Below are 24,118 nucleotides of genomic sequence, written 5' to 3' on the forward strand. Positions count from 1 at the left end.
GCTTAATAACGTCACGTAAAAAAACACATTCCTCCTGCGGAGGGAGCTGGTAGGAACGTTGGGTTGTTCGGTCAATGGCCAGGATCAACGGCGGCGTGGTGTATTCCGCAAATATGGCCGACTGTGAGGGCGGGCACAAGCCGGCGTGAGTAGGTTAAACGTTGAGTTTTATGAGGGCACCACGGGGTGACCAGGCCCTCCCCACCCAGCCCCACCCCTCCCACCCCCCACCCAGCCCCACCAGACCCACCCAGCCCCTCCCCACCCTCCCCACCCAGCCCCTCCCCACCCAGCCCCACCCCTCCCATTTTTGGATGCACGACGGACGGACGGACACAATAATCCACTGTGGGCTGGTGGAACCAGGTGGTTCCTACCAGTAAAAAACGTTCCAATGTTACGACTGCTTCAGCACACCGGTGCGTTTGGTGAGCAATCCACAACAACATTTCACTGCACGTGCGTGTACGTGCAACACGCATGACATTGAACACTCACAGACGCACGAGTTTATTCACCCATTCACACCTGTGTGTGTGTGTGTGCACGCGCGCGTGGATGGATGCTGCATGGAAACTTACAAGTATGCTGGTGGTGCCCTGTGTTTGTGCCGTTGAAGGATGCAGTTGGGGGGGTGGGTTGTGATGAGGGGTCCAATTAGCCTCCCCGCCTCCCTCCACAATGTTAATCAAGGGCGAGGGTGGCGCCACGGGAGCTTCTATCTACTCGAGAGCGAAGGGAACGGGCCAGGCGAACACTGGGGTCGTAACTCAAGTCGCTGGGGATACGGCACTTTCGCGCTCTGCGTGTACGTATGGCGCAAGCACATATACACACACACGCGCGTGTTTTACACAGCTTTATATACACACTGTCGCATGTACTAAACATATGCTCGCGTATGCAAAGATAAAGGCAAAGATTCCCTGTGTAGCAGACTGGTTGGGGCAAGTGCTGTTAGCGCGCGCACACACACGCACGCAGATAGTGCGTGCACGTGTACAATCGCACACACACACGTGCTGCAGGGCAGTGTTACCTGGTGGTCTGCAGAGGTAGTTCATACAAATAACTCCATCGTTGGACTGCAATTCTATGCATGCACACTTCTCTGCTTCCCGACTTCATCAACGCGCGCTGACCAGTGCGGCGAAGCACGGTAAAATATATATCCCTCGACAGAAACAACGTGGAGAGGGAACTCATCTAGCAGTGGATTGACAAAAGTGTTGCACGTGTATGCCCAAATATGCTGTACAGGGTGGTCCAGATTATCTTGAGATCCCCATTTAATTCTCTAAAGCTATGGGTGTGAAAACAAAAATGAATGAGCTAAGGAAAAACATGTTAGGGGTCAATTCATTGGGAGCCACAAGGCATCTGGACCACTGTTTACATACTCATGCATGTAGGATACGCATGTGCGTACACCAGTATATACTCACACACAAATACACGTATGTACATTCATTAACATCAATAGACAATTTTATATATCTACGCACGTACGTACATATAGACATGTACACACATAAATCACCGTGTATGTGCAGACATAGCATGCGTATATAGCATACGCATAAGATCCTGAACGAGTGGTGTACATTCTAATGATGTTCAAGATGAAGGGCTTTAGTCGTGTTTGTGCTCTAAAACTAGAAACATCGGAAAACCCAACAATTCCTATTATTTTGGGCACGAAAAAATGACGGCCCGGAGGTTGTCGATTCGTTTAACCCATAGGGCAGGGTCAGAGAAGAAGACTTCTAGATGGCATTAAGTATCACACGAATCAATTACACAGTAACCCTCACCACCAGTGGGCCGAAGTACGTTGCCTCCGGTGGTAGAGTGTTACGCTGAATCCGAAAAAGAGCCGACCGAGTGCGCTACCGGGCGATATCAGCATCTTTAGCTTAAATTAAATGCGACAACCGCTATTGCTTCCCTCCCTCCAAGTGGTGGGAATTCCACGCCTCTTTGTTGTGTGCGTCGGTGGCGGGTTTCCCGTCTTGTGTTTTATCACATCAAACTATACGGCAAGTATTACTGAACAAATGACAACCAACAGTATACACTTGAAACATGAAACGTTCTCGCAGCTGTAAACAAACTAAAGCTGAACTAACTTAATTCTAGATTTGAAGCTTTCGTGACTGCAAGGATTCATACTCTTTTCCTGAGTAGAAACAGACTAAAAAGGTCGTGTTCATTTTACCTTCCTTGTGAAAAAAGGACATGATGATATGGCTGATCTTGGCAATGTTGATGGTGAGGCTGCTGCTGATGATGTTTGTTATAATGACGCCACCACTAATAATGAAACCGCTGCTGTTGATGATCTTTATTATGATGCCGCTGTCAATGCTGCTGCTTCTGTTGCTGAGTCGACCGTATACTACGGATTCGCTGCTATATATCGTACAATTCATTACAAGCGCGCTTCCACGGTTCTAGCAGCTGGGTTGTGAGTTTGTAACCAGACCATTGAGAGTCAATGTTTCTTTCGTGGGAGACAACACACGTCTCTGATTCGTTGCTTGAACACGAGCAACGATTGCGGTGCCATGTCCCTCTAGTGAGTTCAAATTTCGAGTTTCTATTGTTTAATAACCATGCAGGTGAGAACTAAAACAGCCATGCAGGATAAGTCACATTGGCAAGCGTGGCCTGGGTCACCAAAATTGCACAATCAGCAAAGTCATCCGTAAACGATTGGTCATTGGTACCGGTGTGTATAATATCTCAATGTTTTTATGTTTTTTCGGTAAAGTCACGTAGGTAAAACATTTATACAGCTATCGTGCTGTGACGGTTCCACCTGAAGACGGAGGCTTGTGTTGCCTCCGAAACGTCGTGATTTAAATGTTATTTTAATTTTACTTTTATTAATTTAAATGTTTTACCTACGTGACTTTACCGAAAAAACCTAAGAATATATGAATCCTTGCAGTCACGAAAGCTTCAAATCTAGAATATCTCAATGGTATTACAACAATGACACAAATAGAAATTAGAGCAACGCCAAAGGAAATTGAAACCAGGGGCCAAACGTTGAATCACGTTACAGAAGACATCGAGAATACGGTACAAACGTGAAAGATTACAACACCTGCGTCGATCTTTCATTTAGCCAGCAGAGAGCCCATTAGGATTCACGAACGCGCGTTTTGTGGCCGCGATAATTACAACTCGTTCAGATGTGAACAACTGAGCCCTCAAATTGAATTTGACGGCTCAAACAAAACCGAAAATTGTTGAACGGAGCGGTCATGAAACAAACTGAATTAAAAATCACGGCTCGTTCGCGTCGAATTCATCTGAAAACCCCTGCTAATGAGCAATTAACTCAATCAGTAAGACGCGCTTGTGACGTGGCTTGTTATCATTATAACATAAATAATACAACGGTGTTCATGAATGCGCGTGTGTGTTTACGTGCATTTACGGGCTTACCTTAATTCGAGGCTGTGAACAGTATATTCATATGAACACGCCGGGTCTACAAAGTGTTTCCTGCGATTTGCCGCATACGAAGTTACTTCTCGGACACGTGTGAAATGCCGACCTTAATAGATGTTCGCAAACAGTATCGGCCTCGCTAGAGTACAAACAGTCGACATGACGGTGTGAAACCGGTCGTGGGTTCTCTATTGGCTTCAGCATCCCATTCCACGAAAGGCCAATTACTTGGTTTATTGACGAATCCTCTTTAATCGTGCCAAGATTAATGTATCTCTGCCCTTTAGAACAATCAGTGAACGTCACTTTGGCTCGTCCAGTCACGATAGTCTATACTGTTGCAGGTGTTTACGGTTCGAATCCAGCGGCAGTCCTGATGAATATTTATTAGGTTACTCTGTAATTATTATTCTCTTTTATCATGGTTCTTCATTTTATTGGAATTTCAAGCGTATAGTCATTGACAGTCATTATCAGCTTTCTATTTCGCTTAGATTTTGCCTAGACTTGTGAGTGTAGTTTTTTTTCATATACAGCGCTTTGAGATACTTCAATATGAAAGGCCCTTCTTAAAATAGAGATGATTGTTGAGCGTGTGTGACCATGACGATGCGCGCCGCCTGCTGCACAGCGGACGTTCAGGATGCCCTGACGTTCGCAGGAGCAGGCCACTGCGTACCGGGTCGTAGACCAAGTGAGCCAAGTTCGACAATTACAGCGAAAAATACTCAAACACCGCCGCCTGCTGGTAAACCCGTGCCCCAGGTCACTCTTGGGAATTATACTTATCCTGGTCTTTGCGCTTCTCGCCTGGTTAAACAACATAAACTTAACCTCTTGACTTCATCAAAGTACCAGACATGTCGAGTTCTCTAGAATATGATGACAGGAGGGTAGCCCGTGCCATACGGGTAAATTTCCCCTATTGCCCACCCCCCTGCCCAGTTTTTCAACCCCACTCAAAACTCACAAAATTTTCACTACTCACCGATTCCCACCACCCCAAATTCCGCTCACAGGCACGCTCCCAGGCAGGCAAATTCTCACCAAGACAATCACCGCTCGCTTAAGACGAACGAAATGAAAGCGCCGCATTTAGAATGTACAGGGAGATATCTTGCGGAGAGATACAGCTGAAAGATACATGGCAGATATGTGTACCTCCAGCAGTGGATTGACAGTTGGCTGATGATGCCGACACACTCCCGTGTCGGGTTCTTGGCGTTTGCTGGCACGAAGCGCAAATGGCACGATGAGACGAAAAGGCGGTGGCGCACTCCGCCGGAGCCTTGAGGCACGGACGGCTTTGTGAGATGAACGACTCAAACCGAGTACACGGCGCTGTACTGCATCACGGCGCCCCGCTCGCCTACGGAGAGAATGTCCGAGCACTCGTTTTGCCTGCTGATGTCGTTAACCACTCAAGTAAACGCTACCACTGACTGAAATACGAATCGGCAAATTGAGTTGCTAGTAGAAGGCAGAAGTCAGTTCTATGAATTGGGGAGGGGGGGAGGGTAGCGCTCTTAAGGCAATCATAGTGAGCAATAAATATATCATTAGCAGTGTCGGTTTTTTTATTTATACGCTTTTATTTAACTCACTCTGTCTGTTGTCGTATCCTCAAAAAATATTGTAACTCAATTTTTACCCACTTCCCAATGTGCTATCGACTGCAAACTTGGTATACTTATTTCAAACTGATGACAATACTATATTTTATCATAAAATATCAAAAACATATATTTTAAAACATTCTTTTTTATATGGCTTGTGTCTAATTGTCCACGCTCAACTGACGTTGGCTGTAAATCACCACGTTATGGCAAGCCTCGGGGCCACTTCCTGGGGTCGTGAAGTTCTTCCATTTCATTAAAGCGTCTTAAAAAAAAAGTATATTTTTAAATATTACTTATTTTTGTCCTGAATCAAATGGTAAACGTGTACATCAGTTACATGGAATCCCACAGGTCCCTTGGTTGATTACAGTCAGAGTGAGGTAACAGGTGAATGATATTATGGCAGATATCTTTAGAGATATTATCAATGGCCTATGGTCTGTTTGTTAAGATAGAAGGCCAGGCGGTCATGTTGGGTATTGGTGAACAGTCCATGACCTCAGGTTCTGCAAATATATCAGGTTGTATACCAAATAATTAACAAAATTGTGAGAATTTCCTCATGTGGCTTTTGGAAGAGGTAGGCGCCCAACTGGAAGAGGAAGACATGCTCACGTGAATCAGGAGATCAAACCTTCTACATCTTCTCTAAGACCTTTACGCTTTGCATCTCGTGAACATTTTTTGACCTTCCCTAACCACTTTTTCCGTCTAAAATCTTCCCCACGACGGAAAGAGCACCAAACGAACAGAAGGGAGATACATTCCAAAATAAGAACGACATCACCAAACATGTTCTTCATGCTTTATAAAGCATTGTTCAAATAATACCTCAAAGTTAAATACCATACGCATTCTTGGGGTTCCGCGGTGACAAGATGTTATCTCCTTTGCCTGTTATGTGAGGCATGAATTAGATCCCGGACCCTGACGACGCCTGTATATTTTGAGTTTGCGTGTTCTCTCTCCCCGTGGTCGTGTGGAATATTCTCCAGGTCCTCCGGGTTTTCCCTCTAAATTAGAAACATGCGTTTAGATTATTTGGTTGCTACTATAAATTCCCACACAAAAACCACTTAGACGAGCTATCTTGTGTGGCCAGGTGTTGTATACTAACCCTTCTTCCAAAATTGAGATTAATAATATTTGATGATTTTTATATATTATCTTTTTACTTGTTTTTTTAATGAATGAAACACACCAAAAGCGCAGCAAACTGCAAAACACCAGGTGTTGTTAAGTAATGAACTGGAGGAGGGCTAGGATGGCAGAATTTGCAACCTTGCTTCAAGGAAAGATAAGGCCTGATGAACGGGCACATGTCACCCGTGCAGGCGGCAGAGACAGTGGGAGTGTCAGCCAGACATAGTTAAGGCAAAAAGCCCAACCATCCTGCATGGTTTTAAAGTAACGTCAAAATTCGAATTTAACAACAGGGTAGGCTAAAGTTTGATATTCACACCCACTCCAATTAAACCAGGTCACAAGTTACGCCTACTGAACCATCACCATCATTAAGTCAATGTGAAATGTTATTTCCATACTTCAATACTTTCTATACAACTCGACCCGAAGCATATGACAATCAGAACCTTCCTAAGTCAAAATTGAATCGCACCCAGACAGGAGCGAATAATCGATATAAGGTTGACGAGGGAAGGAAATTAAGAGCACGGCGAACTGCAAACGTAAGCAAAAAGCCGGGAACAACACCAGCCCAGCAACAGCGAGTGGGGCTTCGACAGGCCATACAGTAGAATAATAACTCCCGGGGTCAGGGGACACAAGAAGAAGCAGGCAGACAAAAACCAGAACTGACTCCAAGGTTCAACCGCCCTCACCTACTCAGGAGTGACGGAAATTAATGAGGCCTTGAATTAACGGCAGCTGGACGGCAACAACAACGGCGAGCAGAGATAGGGTGGGGCAAAGACTGCGGGCTATGAATGCAACTTCGTGTCAGTAAAGCCCTGACAAACAAGTTAAGTTAAAGACATCACAATACATAATATCGCACATAACATCAATGTTAACGCTATTCACCGTAAACTATATTCCGCTTATATAACCATCCAGGCACCAAGGAATACGAATTCCTAGGATCAAGAAACTTACCCCTTAACCTAAGATATCGGAAATAAATTAATAGTAATAAGTATATGCATGAAAGACAAAAGTAAAACTTATGGAAAAGCCAGGATAACGGGATGAATCACCACCAGGTCGAATATAAATACATAATAAAAAAAACGATGTTAAACCCAGGGTCGGAGAGAAAGGGAGATCCCGACCGTCTTTGTATCCCCGCAGCGCGGGATAGGAGTGTGTATACGCTCGGGGAAACACCTACACTTGGGTCGGGAACCACGATGGGAAACGACAGACCTTAGGTTACATACAGAATCATAACTGTGAAATAGTAAGGGACAAATGTTAACTTAAAACTTTTTAACCATTTCTTTGTGCGCCGGGTCAGAGAGGGTGTTGCCCCTCCCTCCAGGTTGTGCAACACGAACAAAGACGCCTATGAGACGATTTGTAACGTCTGTGTTTTGGGTCATGAAGAAGGCCAGACAAGAGATAATATTGCACCCAGACAGAGAGACGACTTCGAGGCAATTTGTAACATCTGATTGTTTGCTCGTGGGTTTTATGGAGGGAGTGTGACAACGAATATACCGTCAGTGATGCACACATGGACACACCTGCCTACGGACAGATCCTGACACAGCAAAAATCGGAAGAAGCCCCGCCTTGTGGGCGGGATCCAGGGGGATTTTTCGGCATAAAGTAAAGGATCCTGAGCATTGGAAATCAGTGCGACGGGAGGGTCCACTCAGAAGCTCGACCGGGAGGGTCGACTCAGGAACGAGTGCGACGGGAGGGTCCACTCAGAAGCTCGACCGGGAGGGTCGACTCAGGAACGAGTGCGACGAGAGGGTCCACTCAGGAGCGCGACCGGGAGAGTCGGCTCAGGAGGAGTGCGACCAGTGGGTCCACTCAGGAGTGCGACCAGCGGGTCCACTCAGGAGTGCGACCAGAGAGTCGACTCAGGAGCGAGGGCGACCAGCGGGTCGACCCAGGAGCGAGCTCGACCGGGAGGGTCGACTCAGGAGCGAGCTGCGACCAGCGGGTCGGCTCGACTCATCTTCAGCTCGTCAACCTCTGCCGAATCGGGGGTCTCTGCTGCCACCGGAGTGGTGAGCATCGCGGATCGGCGACAATCCAGCGCTGCACGCTACGAGCGAGTTGTGGGCGCCACCTACCGACCGGGTTCCGAACTGCGACAGCGTATCAACAGCCATCCGAACCAATTCGCCACGGGATCGACTGATACGTATGACGCGCACCGCCCCCTCACCACACGACCACCAGGCGTCTGTTTGACCTAAAGAATCGACTCCGAACACTGACTATTCAAGACAACTCTTACCACTCAAAAACACTCGAACCCATAAGCCATCCGTGGCTGGAAAGCATCACAACGAGACCGAGTGATGGCCCTCCGTCGTTTATAAGAGTATTCTTAATTTTTATCTTTAATATTTAGTGGGCTGTACTCTTAATCGCATAAATTCCCAACAGATCCATCAATACGAACTGATTCTTGGCACCTCCTTCCGCCGAGCCACGCTCACGTGGGGAGTGGTGGCCCACCGGATCCTTATCAGGTGATCTGGTCCCCAATTAGTAAACTTGGTATAAGATAACAATCTTCGGAAAAGGAGCACCGTCGCAGGCCCTTACTCCGAGCCGTTCTGAGATAACCTGCCGATGTATCTGTTGAGATTGGTGCCTTTAAGAATAATAACTGTTTTTGATTGTGTTTTTTTTTATCGCCGTATAATCTTTCAAGTATCTTTCAGTCATAATCGCCGCACGTACTCGCATCCTCTACAGAATATTCAACTGTTCCGTGACCCAAGGTGCTAACAACGTGATAAGGGTTGCGTATGATCAATAAGGAGTGCGGTACTGCGTGAACAATATTGAGTATAATCATTCATTAACGTTAAGGTTTTCTTAGCATAGTATTTGCATGTTTTAACGACTCTCTCTCTCACTAACAACCATCGCGTTATGCGGGATCCATGTGCCGTTGTCAAAGTGAAATCAGACAATCGTTGATGATACTGTATTGATGCCGTATTGACGTTCCGGGATTGAGAGTTCGCATACTATATCATAGTTAAGGTTGAATTAGTAATAAATTGATCAATACAGAAGTGGTTGTGTGATTCTTTCCTGAAATCTATGCATAAGATCTGCTTCTGCGTTGAGATTTGAACTTGGTGACCTTAATAAACACACTAATACATACTCAGTAAATGTTAAAGCGATAACGGGGTGAACCGGGGTCTGGTTATCATAACGACTTGCGTTATCATAATTACACCCACTCGCATAATTAATACGATTACCTCTCGAATTGGCATAATTAAAATGTGCGTAATTACATAAATTAACATATTTCCGGATAATTACACATTTGGCCAAATTTCATTTAATTATTATTATTTCCACTGAATATTCATAACCCACATATACAACATAATAATTTCACCCACGCACGCATACAACATAACAAATTTTCATAACCCAACATATACAACATAATGGGGGCTCGTCTTCCGGGATCTCTCGCAGACAGTTTATGCATGAATTCAGGAACGAATCACTGATGTGTTAATCAAAGTGTTGTGAACTAACGTTGCCTTGTGATTGTAAACGGGGGTATACAAACAAAACGCGCTCTGAAGGGAAATACCAGAGTAGCAGAGTATAACAAAGACAGCTGGGCTGAGATTATTTGCTCGAGTTGAACTGACGCATCCTGTGATACAATTGTTTATATGTGCTCTGAAGGGGAATTCTAGAGTAACTCACGACGCACATGAGATGTTAGAATTAAGATACACTCTTAAGTCTATTAACCACACTACATAATAGAGATGGCACAGGATCCACAACATTCTGAGGTTGACACACCAACGCATAACACTGATACAGAGTGGACCTCTGAGGAGGAGATGGAATCTATGGAAAAACAATATCGGGAATTTGTGTTAAAACGTACTGGACGGACTGCTAGCCAGCAGACGGAGCAGAGAGATATATGGGAGGGGAGCCATACAGAAGATGTTAAGGCCCATAGAAGGAAACTACTTAAGGACGTGATGAAATGTGGCAAAGCCAAACGTGACGTAAAAATTGCAGAAATAGCGAGGGTAGACTCGTATTTTCTCGCACAGACAGACAGAGAAAGATTATGGAATGAGGAAAAATTTGAAAGGGAGAGACAAGAGAAACTGTCCTTAATGGTGCAGGTAGAGCGTCTGCACGCCCTCGTGAGAGAGAAAGAATCCGCACTAAATGCACCAGTGAAACACCCAGACGTTGATACACAGAACACATACGGGAGTAACAATTTACCACACTCCGAGCCACGGGGACGTAGCCCAGGGCCAGATCCCACAATGAGTATGGCTACTATGCAAAGCAATTTTGATAAAGTAACACCCTCGCAAATCGAGGAGAGAGAAGAGGAAATAATAATACAAACGGGAAAACATGAGGCCGACCACCCCAACGTTAGAGAGAGACAAATAATTAACCCTAAGTCATCAGGATACACTGTAATGATAGAGCGGGAAAGGGCGGAGCTGGTGCAAGACGGGAAACATGACATAAACAGAACACCAGGCAGACGCACGCTACGCAAGTATGACCGACATGATGCAGATGAAAGAGACAGCTCACCAGAGAAACGCACCTCGCACAAACACGACCAACACGACACACGTAACAAGAGCTCACCAGAGAGACGCACATCACACAAGCATGAGCCATGGGATAAGCAGAAATCACCGAGCCAAATTGACCCACGTAACAGGTGCAAAAGGCACTACAAAAGTGATGTTAAGCAGAGCCATCGTGATGGTGACGGCTCATCTGACACTGACTCCTCTGACAATGACCAACACGACATGGGTACCAGAGAGAGCTCACCAGAGGGACGCATGACATGTAAAAATCACCCACGCAAAACCACCCGCACCAAAAATCACAGAGACAGGAATCCCGATAACCATGAAGCACGAGACAAACATAAATTCAACACCTCACCTAGCAGGCACCACTCACGTAGTAGGCAGCATGAAGGTCGAGGACAAAAACACTCACCACATAGACACCGCTCAAGGAGATCACGCACACCAACCCACAAGCACGAATCACAAGACCCACATAAGGAAAACAAGAGACACAAGCAACGGGACAGATACGAATCCTCGGACAGAGGGAGATCACGACACAGACACGGGACACATGACAACAGTGATAGTGGAGACAAGGGTAGCTCAAGGGAGCACTCCTCAGGAACCGACACCACTGATGACGAACAACACACTTTTAACAGTAAGACACTAAAACTAATGGACAAAGCACTCGTGAGAATTCCCTATTTCGATCCACATAACAAGAACAGGGATATCCACACTCACATAGCTACAGTAGAACAGGAGGCTAAGATCCGGGGTCTGGGTAAATCAACAGAAAAGGCATGTCTATTATCAAGGAGCCTACATGAACCCGCCAGACCATGGGTAGCCTCCCTGCCAAATAGGGTGAAGAGTGACTTTAAACAATTGAGCCGAGCAGTAGTTAAGAGATTTGGGGAATACTCCACACTATCCGAAGGATTGAACGCGGCAAAGTTGATGACCCAGCGTGTAGACGAAGACCCACGAGATTATCTCCTACGCCTTAAGAAAGCATATTACGCAGGGGACGTGGACAATGCCCAGGGAGATAAGACAGTCTTAAAAGTGATGTTCTTCCAATCATTGAGACCTGAAATAGTGAGAATAGTAGGAATGATGTTGGACCCCGAGACTGCCTCCCTACGCCAGATTGAAAGCAAGGCCCACACGGCCTGGGTGAACGGACGGAAAACCACTGGCATAGCCAAAACCCACATCGTCACCAGAGATAAAGAATGCCTCGATCTGGAGGGAAGCGAATCTCCAAGGAATAATATTAGCGCCACACGGGGTGGACATGAATTCCCCCAGGAGAGGGCGCCTAACCCAATAGAATCGACACCCGTCCACAACACGCTGAATAACGTTCCACGTGGGGGGAGGAACGAGGCCAGAGGAACTTGGCACCCACAGCCGCCACCACCATGGAATTCAGAAGAGGGCGGAGGCTGGAATTATGGAGGAGGAAGAGAGAGTGACGGGCCACACCTACCCCGCGGAGGCCGACGCCCACCAAACCAGTCACCATATCGTCCCCTACTGCCGCCTCCACCAGCAATAGAGCATAGACCACCGTTAGCTAACAGGAATCGATATGCTCACCACATTAGGATGGAAAAAGAGCTCCTAGGGAGTATGAAGACTTCCATGCAAGTAGCGAAGGGAAGAATACCAACTATACCCACACAGGAGGAGGACACACCCAGAGCAAAGGTAGCCCAAGTGAACGTAGAGAAGACAAGGAGCCTCGAAGCAATCACCGAAGTGGTACCAGAGGGAAAAGGGTACCATCTGGGGGAATTGATTCCCGTAGGACCAGTCGGACGAGTCCACGTGGAAGTAATACTGCAAGACACCCTGACCAGCCAAGGCCTTTGTGATACTGGAGCAGAAATATCCATGATATCCAGAGAATTATTTGACGAACTCCAGACTGCCCTCCAGAGGAAGAATGAAACACTACAAGTGATGCCAAGTAAACTTACCTACTCAGGATGTGAAGGGACCCACATGCGACCATTGGGCAAAGTTATGACGAAGTTGACGTTCAACAAAATCAACATGAACCATCCCCTATATGTCGTACAATACCCAGGAAAAGAACTGATTATTGGGATCGAACTACTGAATCGCCTGAAACCCATTATGAACCTTGAATCCCGACAAATTTGGGCACAGTCAATGCCGGAGCAACAAAGGGACTCAGAAGATGAAGACGTTATGAGAGACTCCACGGGAATCCAAGTGATAACACAAGAGCTCGACGACCCATCAACGACAATCAGGAACGAAGACGAGCTCCCCGCAGGAATTCGAATCACTCAGCTAATGACTAACAGACTGAGAGAAGACCGAAAGGAAGCCGACTTAGAGTCAGTATCACCAAATGACCGTCCCCTCATAGAGTATATACCGCCCCCTGGAGGCCAAACCGACGAACTGCAAACTGATGAAGGAGAACACAAGGGCAAGAGCGTATTACCCTCGGATGAAGCCAAGGCAACTCAACCGATAGTAACGCAAAAGGAACTTTCAACCGAGCCGCCCGAAACCACGAAGGCCCTAGATCCAAACCAAGAGAAAGGAGTCCTTACAATAGAAGAACAAATAGAACAACAAATTGAAGCAGCAGACGCCCTAGAGAGCGACACTCAACGAGACGAGCTACGACAACTGCTCCAAAAATACAACTCCCTGTTCTCCAAAGACTCCTATGATTGTGGCAAAACCGACCTACATGTGGTATCCATTCCCACACTGGAGGGAGCACCAGCGGTATACGTGAAGCAATACAAGATTCCACTGGCCGCCTATGAATCGATCCAAGAAACCCTAGAGAACCTACTCAAAAAGAACATAATCCGGGAATGCAACTCGACCTACAACTCACCCATTTGGCCAGTACTAAAACCCACGGGAAAATGGAGACTCACGATCGACTACCGACAACTCAATAAAACAGTTCCCCTATCTCGATGGCCAATGGCAGAAATCGACCACGGTCTCAACCAAATAAAAGGCGCAAAGGTACTCACCACAATGGACCTAGCAAATGGCTTCTGGACCATGCCAGTAAAAGAAACCGATCAATACAAGTTGGCCTTCACCTTCGACGGAATACAGTATACCTGGAATCGCTGCCCGTTCGGATACTCGAACTCACCTGCAGACTTCAACATATTCCTCCACAAGGCGATGGGCGACGCAAAAGAGCGAGGCACCATCATCTACGTCGACGACATACTAGTCAAGGACTCCTCATGGGAAGAACACCTCGAGAGCCTCCAGCATACCCTCGAGCAGTTAAAGGAAGCAGGCGCAAAGATTTCAATACAAAAAGGACAGTGGGCACGCAAAAGGGTGGACTACCTCGGGCTCCAGGTCGGCACTGAGGGAATGTTACCCCAAACCAAAAGACTTGAAGCCCTCCTCGCACTCAAATCGCCCACCACAGTCACGACCCTTCGGAGCTTCTTAGGGATTTGCAACTACCTTCGACAGTTCGTGGACGACTACGCAGGAATCGTTCGACCCTTAGTTAAACTACTGCAAAAAGACGAACCATGGGAGTGGGGACAGGAACAGGAAGCCGCAGAAAAAGAATTAAAACGACAGATCACAGAGGCATCCTGCCTAGCATACCCAGAGAAAGGGAAAGAATACTACCTGGAGACCGCATACTCGGATCATAGTATCAGCTCGGTACTGTACCAGAGACAGGAAGCAGAGAAACGAGTTATTGCCTATGCCAGCAAAGCCCTCCGGGGAGTGGAGATGAAGTTCTCCGAGTGTGAGAAGGCGATATTTGGAAACATCTGGGCCATACAACATTTTCGGAACTTGTTGAACGGAGAGAGGATCATCCTGGAAACGAATCATGAATCCTTGGCATACCTCAACAGTAAGAAGATTCGAGAGGGCCGCGTAACCAGCAGCCGAATAGCCAGCTGGGCACTGACACTCCAAGGCCTACCAATCACAGTGAAATACGCAAAGAACAAGAAAAGTCCAATGGCCCAAGGTCTTGCCGATTTACATGATTGTACCTTTGACAGCATGGAAGCAGAGGACGAAAAGATACCTCCGGAGGACAACAGGTACCTGCCCTTCAGGAAGGAGACATGTGCCGACCTACCAGTGGTATACATCGATGGATGCTCCAAGATGAAGGAGAACAAGCTTCACGCTGGGTCAGGAGTCATTTGGGAAAATGGCCCACTCGCAGGGATTCAAGAGGGATTTCAGCTGGGACCAAAGTCAAACCAGTATGCAGAGTTGGTCGGGGTACACATCGCTGTCCGAATGGCATCCGATAACCAAATACGGACCATGGTGGTGTGCACTGATTCCAACTACGTACAGCACAGCTTCCTGCACCACCTACCCATATGGAAAAAAACGAGATGAAGAACCATAGGAATAAACCAATTCGCCATCGAGAACTATTCGAGGCCATAGATAAGATGGTTCAGAACAAGGATATGAAGATATTTTGGAAGAAAGTCAAAGGGCACTCCAAGATACCTGGTCAAGAGAAAACTGGGAACGACCAAGCAGATGCCATAGCAAAAGTGGGAAGCCTGGAAGGCACCCCGTGGAAGCTAGAAGACCAAACCGACAGAGACGGACAACAAGAGTCGACGAACCAAGACATCGCCGTGATAAGACTGGTCACAAGAAGTGGGAAGAACCCGGCAGAAGCTGGAACCAGAGCCCAATTGAACAGTGCCCAGCCTTCCGAAGACCTGATCAGAATGCAACAAGAGGACGAAACACTAAAGACACTCGCCGATCATATCCAAGATCCAGCAGGAAAACCAATCACTACTGACAACTTGAATGACAACAAAGAGCTCGAGATCATGCATAGCCAAATCAAAAGGTTCTCAATGCGAAAAGGGCTACTGGTATACACAAACGAAAAAGACGGTCGACCTAGATGGGTAGTCCCCTCTCAATATCGAGAAATAATGTTACAACACGCCCACAATGAACCGTGCAGCGGCCACCGATGCGAGGTGAATACGGGACAGATGCTGCGACAGGTGGCCTATTGGCCAAAAATGGGGGAAGACATACACAAACATGTGTCCAACTGTCTCGTGTGTTGTAAGTACCAGCCAACGACCTCACAGCATAGGGCACCCCTACAGAGGAGGGGAGCAGATTATCCTTGGTCCAACCTACAAATCGACTGGATAGGACCTGTCAACCGATCAACCAAAGGGAACAAGTACATGCTAACTGTGACCTGTGCATTCTCTAAATGGACAGAGTGTTTACCAGCACCCAACAACACCGCGGAAACAACCGCTATACTACTGATTAACCAAATATTCAGTAGATGGGGCCTACCGTCAACGATCGATTCAGACAAAGGAAGCCACTTCACAGCCGAGGTCATCACAGAAGTGTGGAAGATGTTGGGAGTAAAAAGACAATTACATGTCGCATACCATCCACAATCCTCAGGACAGGTGGAAAGAGCCAACAGGACCATCGTGAGCCTCCTAAAGAAATATGTGTCTACCACGGGCCGCGACTGGGATACGAAACTACCCCTAGTCTTGATGGCCATGCGAGCCACACCCAACCGGGCTACAGGCAGGACACCCTTCGAGATCATGACAGGGAGGCTAATGACCCTCCCAGTACACCTGTTATATGTCCCAGCGGAGGACGAGACCCCGACGGCAATGACGCCAACTGAATACCTGACGGGACTCAATAGTCACCTACAGAGCACATTCGCTATGGTCAGGGACCAGTTGCAAGTAGAGGCTCAGGGGAGCAAAGCATACTATGACCAAAAAGCCAGCCACGCAGAATACCAGCTAGGAGACCAGGTGTGGTACCTCAATTACGAGAAAAGGAAACAGAAGTGCAGGAAATTCCTGCCTTCCTGGACAGGACCACACGAGGTTGTTGACAAAATGTCCCCAGTCGTATATCAGCTAAAAATCACAAAGACAGGAAGAGAGCAGCAATACAAGTGGGTGCACATCAACCAAATCAAACCGTACCCTGTGCTGGTGGAGCGAGATGAGGAATAAAGGTGGAAAAGGGGGGGGGACTAAACTAATGGGCTTATCACACTACAATAATATGTAACATGTTTTCCAGGGAATGGCAGCCCTCCTGCTCACGCTCCTGCTAACGTACCTTGTCAAGCTAGAAGGGAGCCAAGAGCTGATCAAGCCAGGACCAGAATCCGGGGTGATGCTGAGAGACTCCTCCAGCTTCCTAGTAACCGAAACGAAAATAGTAACCCAACAAGTCTATGTCTCCTTGGAACCTGCCTTGGTGGTAAAGAAGCACTTCGGGAAGTTACCACCCCAAGCCACCCAAGCAACCCGAATATGGTATTATGACTTCCTAAGATAGTGAGCAGAATATCGGAACGATCCTGAAGCAATTACAAAGAACCATGATACTTCCCCCCACCACTGTCAACCTAACACGTTCCAAGAGGTCTATCGGCCTGGGAGGGGTCTTTGGAATACTATCCGGTTTTAGCTCCTTAATCACACTAGGAGTATCCATATCCAACGCCGTAAAGATTGGACACCTCACGCAAGGTATCGAGAATTTACAGCTCGATATGCATCAGATCCATCAGCAAATACAACACCAACAAAAGAATCTGGTCGAAATGGGATCCACCCTCCGAGACACCGTGGTTCTCGTAAACCTACATTCTATCATGATTAACTTAACATTCCAAGAATTGAGTTCTGCAATCCGAGGTCTATACGAAGAAGAGAGTATTCGAGAGCCAATTCAGTGGGTGATCCAAGACTTGTTGCGGAGCATCAGCGGCAGCGTCAGTGATCTTATACAAGGACAAATTCCGTCATATCTGGTAACTCCAACACTGATAAAAGATGTGCTACAAGCAGCATCCCCGGAAACAATCAGTCCAACTCAAGTACAAATTGCCTTCAACATGGGTACAGCCACACCCATACATGTGGACCCCCAAACTAGACAGCTGGCGTTTTTGCTAAATTTACCCCTGGTTAAACCCGGAAATGTATTCCGATTGCGGACAGTATTGAACGTGGGTACATGGAATAACGACATTTACTCCAAGATGGAAACTCCCTTAGTGGTGGCCTACCAGGAAGAAGGCCCCCTTAAGTACCTGGTGCCTGACCTAAACCTGTGTCAAATAATGAAAGAGGTTCATTGGCTCTGCCCAGGGGAACCATTTCTGACCAATACAGCAGAACTAATGTGTGGTCTGTCAAACCTAAGCTCCAAGGAAACTTGCAAGTTTAAGCTAAGTAAACCCAAAGAAAGAACCGGAACAGTGGCCATGATAGCTAATGCCCAGTGGTTGATTAGCACCCCTCTAGACACGGCAATTGTTTCCACCGATCAACACTCCATAACCATGGAAGTTCCGATTCCAAGCCACGTCGCACTGGTCACAATACCAAGAGGAACATTCGTACGCATAGGGGACAAGGTATTATATAACCTAGACAAAAGCCTACACCAAGCGGAGGTAGAAATCGTAGACACATTCCGAGGCCACAAGTTTGAGATAAGCAGCACTCTGTCCAACTTGTTGAACAGTAAAGAATTCCATATGGTGAGATTATCCCTCAGCGAATCAGAGATTAACATAACAGATCTTACTTGGGCGACCGAAGTGGCTGGATATCAGCGAAATCAACAGATGGGGATGGGAATCACAGGGGCAACAGGGATGATCATACTAGTCCTGGCTATTCTAGCCTTAACATACCGTGTGGCCAAAATGAATGCCGAACTTAAAAGACTAATCGCAGGCACAAGCCACATACCATTCGAGCCCAGGAACAGGGATAGAGCCAAGGCCTGATGATGCCACCCAAGAGTAACCGTAGAAACTATCTTTTTAACGATATCTCCTATAACACGTAGTCAATAGAATAATCTTTCCCTCCCTTATCGTTTTACCTTCCTTTAGAATTTTTCCTCTCTCTTGTCACATATAACCTGTTAAGTTGTGACACGTACGCGCGCGTTGTAAGGAATAGCAGCAAAACTTGAGGACAATCGATGGTTCATGATGGAAGAAGGGTATACATATTTTTAAAAATAACCCGTGGCCATTTGACCACTGGTCATTTTTAAAAGGGCGGAATGTTGTATACTAACCCTTCTTCCAAAATTGAGATTAATAATATTTGATGATTTTTATATATTATCTTTTTACTTGTTTTTTTAATGAATGAAACACACCAAAAGCGCAGCAAACTGCAAAACACCAGGTGTTGTTAAGTAATGAACTGGAGGAGGGCTAGGATGGCAGAATTTGCAACCTTGCTTCAAGGAAAGATAAGGCCTGATGAACGGGCACATGTCACCCGTGCAGGCGGCAGAGACAGTGGGAGTGTCAGCCAGACATAGTTAAGGCAAAAAGCCCAACCATCCTGCATGGTTTTAAAGTAACGTCAAAATTCGAATTTAACAACAGGGTAGGCTAAAGTTTGATATTCACACCCACTCCAATTAAACCAGGTCACAAGTTACGCCTACTGAACCATCACCATCATTAAGTCAATGTGAAATGTTATTTCCATACTTCAATACTTTCTATACAACTCGACCCGAAGCATATGACAATCAGAACCTTCCTAAGTCAAAATTGAATCGCACCCAGACAGGAGCGAATAATCGATATAAGGTTGACGAGGGAAGGAAATTAAGAGCACGGCGAACTGCAAACGTAAGCAAAAAGCCGGGAACAACACCAGCCCAGCAACAGCGAGTGGGGCTTCGACAGGCCATAAAGTAGAATAATAACTCCCGGGGTCAGGGGACACAAGAAGAAGCAGGCAGACAAAAACCAGAACTGACTCCAAGGTTCAACCGCCCTCACCTACTCAGGAGTGACGGAAATTAATGAGGCCTTGAATTAACGGCAGCTGGACGGCAACAACAACGGCGAGCAGAGATAGGGTGGGGCAAAGACTGCGGGCTATGAATGCAACTTCGTGTCAGTAAAGCCCTGACAAACAAGTTAAGTTAAAGACATCACAATACATAATATCGCACATAACATCAATGTTAACGCTATTCACCGTAAACTATATTCCGCTTATATAACCATCCAGGCACCAAGGAATACGAATTCCTAGGATCAAGAAACTTACCCCTTAACCTAAGATATCGGAAATAAATTAATAGTAATAAGTATATGCATGAAAGACAAAAGTAAAACTTATGGAAAAGCCAGGATAACGGGATGAATCACCACCAGGTCGAATATAAATACATAATAAAAAAAACGATGTTAAACCCAGGGTCGGAGAGAAAGGGAGATCCCGACCGTCTTTGTATCCCCGCAGCGCGGGATAGGAGTGTGTATACGCTCGGGGAAACACCTACACTTGGGTCGGGAACCACGATGGGAAACGACAGACCTTAGGTTACATACAGAATCATAACTGTGAAATAGTAAGGGACAAATGTTAACTTAAAACTTTTTAACCATTTCTTTGTGCGCCGGGTCAGAGAGGGTGTTGCCCCTCCCTCCAGGTTGTGCAACACGAACAAAGACGCCTATGAGACGATTTGTAACGTCTGTGTTTTGGGTCATGAAGAAGGCCAGACAAGAGATAATATTGCACCCAGACAGAGAGACGACTTCGAGGCAATTTGTAACATCTGATTGTTTGCTCGTGGGTTTTATGGAGGGAGTGTGACAACGAATATACCGTCAGTGATGCACACATGGACACACCTGCCTACGGACAGATCCTGACACAGCAAAAATCGGAAGAAGCCCCGCCTTGTGGGCGGGATCCAGGGGGATTTTTCGGCATAAAGTAAAGGATCCTGAGCATTGGAAATCAGTGCGACGGGAGGGTCCACTCAGAAGCTCGACCGGGAGGGTCGACTCAGGAACGAGTGCGACGGGAGGGTCCACTCAGAAGCTCGACCGGGAGGGTCGACTCAGGAACGAGTGCGACGAGAGGGTCCACTCAGGAGCGCGACCGGGAGAGTCGGCTCAGGAGGAGTGCGACCAGTGGGTCCACTCAGGAGTGCGACCAGCGGGTCCACTCAGGAGTGCGACCAGAGAGTCGACTCAGGAGCGAGGGCGACCAGCGGGTCGACCCAGGAGCGAGCTCGACCGGGAGGGTCGACTCAGGAGCGAGCTGCGACCAGCGGGTCGGCTCGACTCATCTTCAGCTCGTCAACCTCTGCCGAATCGGGGGTCTCTGCTGCCACCGGAGTGGTGAGCATCGCGGATCGGCGACAATCCAGCGCTGCACGCTACGAGCGAGTTGTGGGCGCCACCTACCGACCGGGTTCCGAACTGCGACAGCGTATCAACAGCCATCCGAACCAATTCGCCACGGGATCGACTGATACGTATGACGCGCACCGCCCCCTCACCACACGACCACCAGGCGTCTGTTTGACCTAAAGAATCGACTCCGAACACTGACTATTCAAGACAACTCTTACCACTCAAAAACACTCGAACCCATAAGCCATCCGTGGCTGGAAAGCATCACAACGAGACCGAGTGATGGCCCTCCGTCGTTTATAAGAGTATTCTTAATTTTTATCTTTAATATTTAGTGGGCTGTACTCTTAATCGCATAAATTCCCAACAGATCCATCAATACGAACTGATTCTTGGCACCTCCTTCCGCCGAGCCACGCTCACGTGGGGAGTGGTGGCCCACCGGATCCTTATCAGGTGATCTGGTCCCCAATTAGTAAACTTGGTATAAGATAACAATCTTCGGAAAAGGAGCACCGTCGCAGGCCCTTACTCCGAGCCGTTCTGAGATAACCTGCCGATGTATCTGTTGAGATTGGTGCCTTTAAGAATAATAACTGTTTTTGATTGTGTTTTTTTTTATCGCCGTATAATCTTTCAAGTATCTTTCAGTCATAATCGCCGCACGTACTCGCATCCTCTACAGAATATTCAACTGTTCCGTGACCCAAGGTGCTAACAACGTGATAAGGGTTGCGTATGATCAATAAGGAGTGCGGTACTGCGTGAACAATATTGAGTATAATCATTCATTAACGTTAAGGTTTTCTTAGCATAGTATTTGCATGTTTTAACGACTCTCTCTCTCACTAACAACCATCGCGTTATGCGGGATCCATGTGCCGTTGTCAAAGTGAAATCAGACAATCGTTGATGATACTGTATTGATGCCGTATTGACGTTCCGGGATTGAGAGTTCGCATACTATATCATAGTTAAGGTTGAATTAGTAATAAATTGATCAATACAGAAGTGGTTGTGTGATTCTTTCCTGAAATCTATGCATAAGATCTGCTTCTGCGTTGAGATTTGAACTTGGTGACCTTAATAAACACACTAATACATACTCAGTAAATGTTAAAGCGATAACGGGGTGAACCGGGGTCTGGTTATCATAACGACTTGCGTTATCATAATTACACCCACTCGCATAATTAATACGATTACCTCTCGAATTGGCATAATTAAAATGTGCGTAATTACATAAATTAACATATTTCCGGATAATTACACATTTGGCCAAATTTCATTTAATTATTATTATTTCCACTGAATATTCATAACCCACATATACAACATAATAATTTCACCCACGCACGCATACAACATAACAAATTTTCATAACCCAACATATACAACACAGGTCGCCTCCGAAAAATAACAATGGTTAACACACTCCTGCGGATGGAGCTGGTAGGAACGTTGGGTTGCTCGGTCAATGGCCAGGGTCAACGGCGGCGTGGTGTATTCCGCAAATATGGCCGACTGTGAGGGCGAACACAAGCCGGCGTGAGTAGGTTAAACGTTGAGTTTTATAAGGGCACCACGGGGTGACCAGCCCCTCCCCACCCAGCCCCACCCCTCCCACCCCCACCCAGCCCCACCCTTCCCACCCAGCCCCTCCCCACCCAGCACCGCCCCACCCTCCCCACCCAGCCCCTCCCCACCCTCCCCTCTCCACCCAGCCCCTCCCTCCCCACCCAGCCCCTCCCTGCAGGACGGACGGACGGACACAATAATCCCCTGTGGGCTGGTGTAACCAGGAGGTTCCTACCAGTATAATTGCGATATACCTGGTAAAATTCCATACTTTTTATTTAAAATGTGATTTTATATACTCTTCTGATGTTGCCTCACCCAAGCAAAGGACTGCCCACCATCTGTGGTGACACGGACCACAATACGTTCAACATATCTTCCCAACCAACAATACGTTCAACAAATCTTCCCAACTAGGACGGAAGCTGTACTATTTTCGAAACAATTGAGCAGTGTATAATTGTATCTTGTGTCAATTTAATAGCAGTAAATCTTGCACGAAAGTATGTCATCAAACACTTCACTGCATTTCACTGTAGCACTGTATTAATGGCAGTGAATCTGGCATAAAACGAAGTCCTCAAACACTTAACTTCAGTTCACTGTAGCACTGTATATAACTGATCTTCAATTTGTTAAAATTCGCTGCTCTGATACTTTATTCTCTTCTGCTTTCGGTCGCTGGGGTTGACATAAATTGGAATTCGATACAATATCTGGAAAATCACCGAGAAATGTCTATTTTACCATAATGTAGAAGCATACATTAGACTTACCTTTTGTCTAAAGTTCTGAAGAAATAAATAAAGACACAAAGTCAACTTTGTTGCTGCGTAGAATTATTTATTAGATTCACTTTCAATGAAGAAACGTCAAACTTAAAGCGAATTTGCGGCAAAAAAATATTTCCGCTCGACCTTCTGCGCGAGTGTAAAAAATCCACCCACTCATGAATATTAATGCAAGAGGGGTGCGGTATTTGGAGTGGCATCACACGAGGGACACACAAACATACATTCTTGGCTCATTATAGCAGTAATTGCACACTCCCGTTCCAGTTCCTTGTAAGAGAAACGGCTGCTTCTCTCCAGAGAGCATTCCACACGGTCAGATAAAACAATCTCCGTTTGTTTCTGGAGGCTTCCCTTGGCGCAAGAGGTCTCAGTCCCTTGACTCAGCCCAAAGGTGTTTGTCCAGTTGATGTTATATGAAGACAAGCCCCACACGCTTATCTTGACTTTGTGGGCCTTGTAGTTTCCGTGAATGCATGAGAAGTACCCTCGGACGGATGTGGCACAGCAACAAGACTCTTCGCGTTCTCAGGTCTGGTTTTCAAAGTATAACTTGATACTCGTAGGAACCTCCTGGTTACACCAGCCCACAGGGGATTCTTGTGTCCGTCCGTCCGTCGTGCATCCAAAATTGGAGGGGTGGGGCTGGGTGGAGAGGAG

General features: G+C 46.6%; 1 protein-coding gene across 1 annotated transcript in view; it reads left to right on the forward strand.

Moving 5' to 3' along the window:
* The first annotated feature begins 664 nt into the window (after window positions 1-664).
* LOC133347812 (ATP-sensitive inward rectifier potassium channel 10-like) overlaps window positions 665-24,118 on the forward strand; it is a 39,648-nt gene continuing 16,194 nt past the window's right edge. The window contains exon 1 of the mRNA XM_061560440.1: window positions 665-808. The gene's annotated coding sequence lies outside the window, so the exon portion shown is untranslated. The remainder of the gene's footprint in view (window positions 809-24,118) is intronic.

This window comes from Lethenteron reissneri, chromosome 26 (genome assembly GCF_015708825.2).
Source record: "Lethenteron reissneri isolate LAM-NWPU_2019-01 chromosome 26, ASM1570882v1, whole genome shotgun sequence".
In the NCBI taxonomy this organism is placed as follows: domain Eukaryota; kingdom Metazoa; phylum Chordata; class Hyperoartia; order Petromyzontiformes; family Petromyzontidae; genus Lethenteron; species Lethenteron reissneri.